Source organism: Gymnodraco acuticeps, unplaced genomic scaffold (assembly GCF_902827175.1).
Source record: "Gymnodraco acuticeps unplaced genomic scaffold, fGymAcu1.1, whole genome shotgun sequence".
Taxonomy (NCBI): Eukaryota; Metazoa; Chordata; class Actinopteri; order Perciformes; family Bathydraconidae; genus Gymnodraco; species Gymnodraco acuticeps.
This window is the reverse complement of record NW_022992222.1, coordinates 2,797,285-2,805,025: the sequence shown is the minus strand read 5'-3', so window position 1 is coordinate 2,805,025 and position 7,741 is coordinate 2,797,285.

Sequence of the window (7,741 nt, the reverse complement as noted above, 5' to 3'; positions counted from 1 at the left end):
CGTTTTATTAATATTTAGTTTCAAGCTCTCGTACTTAGTAAAAACAAAACTAGTGGAAGGGGAAATGCTCCCAGGGGAAGCTGATCCATAGGTTCTGGGACAGCTCGCTCCCTCTCTGCAGCGGTATGAGCCGCGGTCTTTGTGAACGCCGCTCCGCAGTCTGTGTGAACGCCGCTCCGCAGTTTAATGCAGGGCCGTAGCTGCGTTTTTAACGGGCCTAAAATGATATTTAAAATGATTCAATTTTAAATAATGTAATGCTTGTTTTGTTGCTTGAGAAGCTTGTGGAAATAGTGTAGGTTTGTTTTAGTACAGTTTTAGGGAAACAAAAGTTAGGGGGGCAGCTGGGGGGGCAAGGCTCTACAGTGGGGGGGGGGGGGGGGGGGGGGGGCAGCTGCCCCCCCCCGTAGATCCGCCCCTGGCATGGTTGCAAGATAAAAATGTGAGTTAATTGATTTAGATAAACATTTTAAGTTGCAAACATGAATTTATAAGTTGTGTTGACGTAATAATGTTGGTAATTACATCAACTTAATATTGTGTGTAATTTGAACTCTGATTTCTGCGTTAATTGACTTAAAACAAAATTCAAGTTGTAGTAAGTAATGCAATTGGCTTGATAACTTAATTATTCTACACCTTGAGTTAAGGATTTCAAGTCCACTCCCACTTAACATGCCTGGATAAGTTCCCACAGTTAAGACAAATATAAATATACAAAGGACATTTCAAGGTGAGTGTCATCTGTTGTCATTCAAATACAGTAGATAGCCTTGTAGTTGCACTGCATAGGCAAATTGCTGTTTGACCAACATTAGCAGCCTTTGAACTGTGAATAGTTCTGTGAGAGGATACAAAGTGGTAGAGGCTACTGTGAGAGTACAACTACTTTGGTTACTATTGTGATATTGCTTTTTATTCAAAATGAATCTCGGTGAAGCAGACCAAGGACATGCTTCTTGAGGTAGGATCGTTATTTAGAGTTGTCATTGAAATGCAAGTTGTTGGCAGTCACCCATTCAGAATATATTCATTTAGGTAATTTCTCTTTTTTTCCTTTTTCAAAAATAGCACAATACAATTGAAGTACGCAGAGAACTATAGCCATCCGCTGCCTTGTCGTGTACCTTGGAGAAAAGGAAGAGGACCTTTTCAAGGAGTTTAGCGACATAATTAAAAATGTTGAAATAAAATAAAATCCACGGGCACAGGACAAAAGCACTGCTCTCTGTCAGCTACATTTTGAAGCATATTGCACTTTTGGCCACACCCCAATCAATATCTTAGCAACGTTCAGCATGGATAGGTGTTGACAGCAATGGCAAGGGAAAAGGATTGTGTAACATTTGAAAAGTGGCTTCTGCTCTTCACTTAACCAGTTCACATATTGTATGGAACCTGCAAAAAAGATGAGAAGGTACACTAAAACTTGCACGGTTGTGATTGACAAAATCTGTCCACATGCATTTAAACACTAGGCAAAGTACTCAAAAGCACCTCTGTGTGTCTTCAGGACCACATTGCCATGATGACACATACATGCAGACTCAATAGGTGAAAACAATACCAGCGTTTCTTTAGCAGCTGGTAATAATGGCTCTGAATTAGCTAAGAGGGACAGTTTAAAAAGTATGCATTACCTAATTCATTATCTCTTATGCGCTAACCTATTATTTAATGTGCTTCAAAAGGACATGAATATCGCCTTCATCAGTGACTGGTCCACCCCAAGGATCTGACCATACGATGGCAACCATCGTGGTGGAGGGAAACAAATGAGCAAGCATTCTGCGTTAAATGTGTTCATACTGTTTGAAATAATGACTGTCAGCAGTGTAAACATCTTTGTTACATCGTTTGTCAAATGGATGTGTGTGATCTGCAGATTGGTGGCCATTGAGAGTTTGTTTCTGTAGTTTTACAACAACTTTACAGATGTTACATATTTGGCACTGGTTTTAAATATGCAAAGGCCTCTAACTTCGTTGTGATGGCAGCATGTATTTGCTGTGTCCCCATTTCCCATGGTAATATGGCTAATGTGTTTATTTATTATTTGTGGGGAAATTTAAATTTGTGTTATTTATCTTTTTTATCAAGATTTAAATGAAGCTCAGCGCAAGTTCTTTCAGGAAGACTGGGTGTATATATATTCACTCTGCAGCTGCATATCATCAGCTCATCACAGGCGTTCTCTTTAACCTATTACATTTCACCTCATTCTCCAGCAGCCAATCAACGTGCTGCAGCCAAACTATAAAATGGTTCTCCTCTCTCCTGTAGTCAGCTGTGATTTCAGGTGTTCATGCACCTTATCATATGGCATGTGTCAATAAATGTTCAAACTAAATGAATTCTCTCCTGATTGAAACTCATGTGTTGAAATAAACAACTGCAGTTCAACATAAAAAGTGAATTGCCTAATATTCTTGTTGTGGAATTAATTAATGTCTTTCTTTAGAGTCAAAAACATGAAAAAGCTAAGAAAAAAAACTATTGAAAACAATATATTTGGAGCAACTTAATTTATAAATGGTTGTCAACTTAAAAACGTGTGTTCACAATGAAGGTAATTAAGTACATACAACTTACAATTCCTTTTAAATCATGTGGTAAAACAAGTTGGAACAACTTAATTTTTGAGTAATCAACTTCAAAACTTGTGTTTATGCTACCAATTATTAAGTAAGTGGTCATTAAAAACACCTGATTGTAGAGGAAAAGCCTTCTCCCCTAACTCATAACTTTGTTGCTTTAAGACAATTTCATTAGAAGTTGTCTTAACTCAATAAACATTGATGCAAACTGTTGCGTTGATTTTCTTTGTTGAGCCAAGGCATTTGTTTTTAGAGTGTGTGCACCACGACAAAGGAGCCTCATTCACTTTACATTCGGGTTGTTTGCGTGGTGCAGACACGTAAATGTAGCAAAGTTTGTGACTCCACCACGCAATGCGGTGTTAAGGAGTCGTGGTGGAGTCACGCATTCTGGTGAGATCAGGTTGCTTCTAGTCTCAGATGCACCCTGAGTCATTTTGTTTAAGTACAGTGAGCCTTTCTAAAATATACAGTAAAGAGACGAACCCACCAGCATTATAGGATATACTATATGACTTTGAGCCAAATACTTGTTTTTGGGCTGTATAAATAAATTGACTTGAAACAGTTGCTGATTTAGAGCACTGGCACCTTTTTTATTCCAATTCAAGCACTGAATATTATCAGTTACCACGGAGTGTTATGAAGCTCAGCGTAAATTCTTTCAGGAAGACTGGTTCCCACACTCTCATTCACAATTCTCCCTCACTCACTCGCCCCGTTTCTCAATGAGCAAAAGGCGCAACTCACCCCAGCGAAACCAATCGGCTGCGTCTTATTTCCCACAGCCAATCACAGCACACCCGGCAACACGTTTAAATCTGCCCTTCTCTCCCCCGTCAGCATCGTTCAGGAGAATTGATGCAACCCTCCTCCACCTCCTTCACCTCCAGCTGTTCAGATCCAAGGCAGGACAGCCCAGAAGAACCCTCCTAATTCATCACAGTATGATGGGGTCTAATCTCCAAAAACACTATTGCGCATACGGCAACACAAATGTTATCAACTTCAACTAAGTCTCTCCTGATTGAGATATTTTCATTTTTGCTTTACAGAGGGAAGAGGGAACACACCAGTTTTTTCTTTGCAACTGGAAGTGTGGTTGGGTCTTGTTCACCAATATCTTAATGCTAAATTGTTTGCACCAGTTTTCATATAATCCCATTATAAATTGAAATAGACTGCAAGTTGTTTTTTTATTGGCAGATAAACAACCCTACAAATCCACATGAAAGGGCATGAGAGGTCAGTGCAATGTGCATGCAAATACATATTTAGAAATTAAGATAATTCAATTCATGAAAATAATCTAAAAGGGTGGAGCACCTGACTCCAAAAGTACAATAGTTCCGAAGTGGAGGTATTTTTACAGTAAGTGAATGCCTTACTTTATATTAAGTAGTCCAAAGGATTAATTTGCATTTGAACTTCTAGTTGTTTTTGTTGGTTTGTAGATTCTAGCTCTAGAGGAATACACTTGGGAACAGTTCAAATCAGCAGTAAGACTTCACCCTTCCTGGTCCTTGTCTCTTTGTCCTCTCCTTGTTTCAGGTTCATTTCCGTTCGAATGCAATGACCCTGTTACTGAGTGGTAGATGCACTTTCTTGCAACATGTCGACCTGCAACAAACAGACAAGCAAGACACAGACAGTCCGCTGTCTGCCACATTTTAAACTATAAAATACACCAGGCCTCAGTCCAAGGCTGAAGCTTTGGCGTACGTCTGAGCAAAGCCACAGAGGAGTGAATCACAGCTTTATCCATTGCTACAGAATATCAGCGGCCTTGGTCAGTGCCAGTGGCGAGCCGTGACTTTTATACCTAGGCCCTCTGACCCCCCCCACCTTCCCTCGAAAAAAAAGAAGAGTTATGACGTCTCAACGTATACTTCAGCGGAATATCAAAACAGCGGCCCGGGGTGCAAAACGCATCAATGACAGCGACCCTCTACCACACAGAACAACACCATTTATATAAACACCTATCATGACTAGGGCACCCACAGCCAAGTAACAATTACAAATGAATTAAGTCGGCACGGCGGCCCGCATTGAAAATGACTTAGGCCTACCTTTGATGATCAAATCACTTAAACACAAAGTCCATCCTCCTGTCCTTTTGGATGAAGCACTTGCGGGTCATGCAGCTGATCCTTTGCCACTCCAGTGTATCATTGTAACTCAATCTTGAAAATGACTCGGTTAATAATTTCGCAACGAAGTCATCACTCTCACTGAAGTGAGCCATCATGAACGAACTTATGCTAATCATAAATCTATCGATCAAAAATCTATCGATTAGATTTATGATTCTAAAATAATAAAAGTAGGGTAGACATGTGGATATTATCCGGCTGAACAAAACGTGCATTTATCTAACAGGTTCGTTTTCCACAGACCTTATTTCAAGCTATCTTCCAAAATCCTATGGAGAAATCCCATTGCTTTTTTGTCGAGGGAATTCGAGCGCAGCTTACTTCCGGGTTTTAGGATGCGTCACTGCACCACTTGCATAGACCTGAACGAGCATTTTGGTTAAAGTTGCGCATGCTCTATGAGTGCACATACGGGTACTTCTCAGGCATGCCGGGTAATCTGTGACGTTTCACTCTCTCAAAAGTTGGGCCATTTTATCATCATGCGCTAATGAGCAGCTCTCATAGGAATTAATGAGGCCCCGCCTCCCACGCTGTATCCAATTCTTATTATACATCCATGGCATAGACCCACAGCGGGCGGAACTTCATAAAGTTCGCGAAAATAAAGCCCACCCATTTAGAGGGAAGATATCATTGGTCAATTGTACTGTCATTTGAGTGCCACGGTGACGCATCCTAAGACCCGGAAGTAAGCTGCGCTCGGATTCCCTCGACAAAAAAGCAATGCAATTTCTCCATAGGATTTTGGAAAATAGCTTGAAATAAGGTCTGTGGTTCACACACATTTAAGAGACGGATCAGGTTTTGTTCAGTCGGATAATCTCCACATGTCTTCCCTACTTTTATCATTTTCAAATCATAAATCTCTGTGAATTTACAGCAGGACCACCAATAAGCTCCTGTCTTCACAGTAACTCGCAGAGATGGCTCAAGGAGCTTCTTTCATTTACCCCTTCACATTCAAACAGAAACGGAACAGGCAGATTCAATTCAAGCAGATGGATTTATTTAAAATACAATTAAATCAAGCCCTAGAGGGCCCGGACAGCTCGCCACTGGTCAGTGCATGTCCTTGGTGCCCGCTCACAAACAAGACAGCCAGCTATCTCCTCTCGCTGGTTGGAAAGGGAGCACGCTGTGAAAGGCTTAACAGCTTTTAAGTCCAAAAAGAAAAACACCAAAAGCAAGCGGGAGAGATAGGGACACTAAATCAAGCTTGCACAAAACAATGAATGAAATCCATTTTAGAAGGGACAGATTTCACTGTGGAAGAGACTCCGCAATCTGAGTGCCTTGTACTTGTGTCACTAATGGAGAGATGAGTGCATCGTACAGCAGGAATCGCTAACATGAGCCCGCGGCAGATAACACAGCAACAAACACAAAGGCTATTATATTGAAAATAGCGGGGCCCCTGAGACAGCGTCCACAGCTCTAAAAGGAAAGGTCAGATTGACGGTGCCGTGCTCACTGCCAGAAAGCATCCGTCTCCAGGGTCAGCTGTAAACACATGTTATTTATTCAGCAGGACTTAATTATGAGGCCCGACTCGGTGTACAGCGTTAGTTAGCAGTGATTTCTCCGATGAGGCGATGACGTGATTCACATTAATTCATCATCCAATAGATAGGCCTAATCCTCAGGTGCACGCCGTCCACGTCTGCCATGTTCATGGAACAAAGACCATCTGCCGTTTTTATGCAAAACTGATTGAAATGACAAGCTTCTAATGAAATGCTTTCTGCCGATAGGAATCTTTGTTACATTTTGTGAACAGAAAAAGAGCGGGAGGCAGAGATGAAAGAGGGTTTTTTTTAGGTTAAAGCAGGAGGTTTTTCTGACAAAGCCTGTGTACTAACGACCAAAACCCCAGGGTAATGATGACTTCACTGAGATATTTTTTAACTCAGACTGCTAATGTTGTCAGTTCTCAGAAATCTCTCTGAGCTCACCATGACTCCTTTGGCGTTTTCTTCTTCTGTGTGTTTCCCCCAGTTTTCTAAACTGTAATGGAAACGCAGCATAAAGTGAGCCTGGCCTACCAAGGCCTAACTATACCGTATGAGGCCCTGCAGTGGAAATGTGCCATTAGTAGCCTACTTCAACATCAATGCATACAAATGTGCTCGAAATAGGCTGTATTGAACAAATAAATTAACACAAACTAACTATCACTATAACATGATGGTGATAAAGAATGCACCTAACGTAGCGCTGTTCATTAAAGTAATACAAAAACGGCACATTAAACAAACCATCATGCTCTTACTTTGAAACCTTGAAATCCGGAAATGTCATCATCAGCAGGCCATCAGGTGGTTTCCGAAAATAACCGAGTGACACGAGCAGATTTCGGTCGAGACCGGCAGAAAGTTGGTCTCAAAACTCTGTGTGTAAAAAGACGATCCACAAGCAGAGATTTGAGATCCACAAGCGCATTTTTGGTTGACAAATACAAAATGGATTCACAAATGCCTGATCGAAAGTTGTCAATGTTAAAGAGATATTCACAAATTCCTTTTGTTTATTTGTAAATTAATTCTAGTATTCACAGATATTTTCTTCATTTGTGAAAATATTTTGCCTATTTTCAGATCCGTTTTACATTTGCACATTTATTTGTGAGTTTGCAAATCTTTTAAATGCATTTGTGGATGGTGTTTTACATTTACAAATCACATATTTACACACAAATTATTTTTATGTTCACACAAATATTTACGAGACAAATCTAAGCCCATAGTCAAGACGCTGGGCAGGGGAGGCAGAAACACAAGGGCAACAGGCAGAGACGTGCACACATAGACTCTAGGTAGTGCTTGAGCACCTGCCCGTTTTGCCCTCTGGACAGCAATGTGCCCTTTTGAAAGTTCGTTTTTTACAGTTTAAAAAAAAAAAAAAATTACAGTGTACTGTATGTGGCTCATGGTAACATCGATCAATTCTGGATTAAAAGCTTCTAATATATACAACAATGCCTCAAAT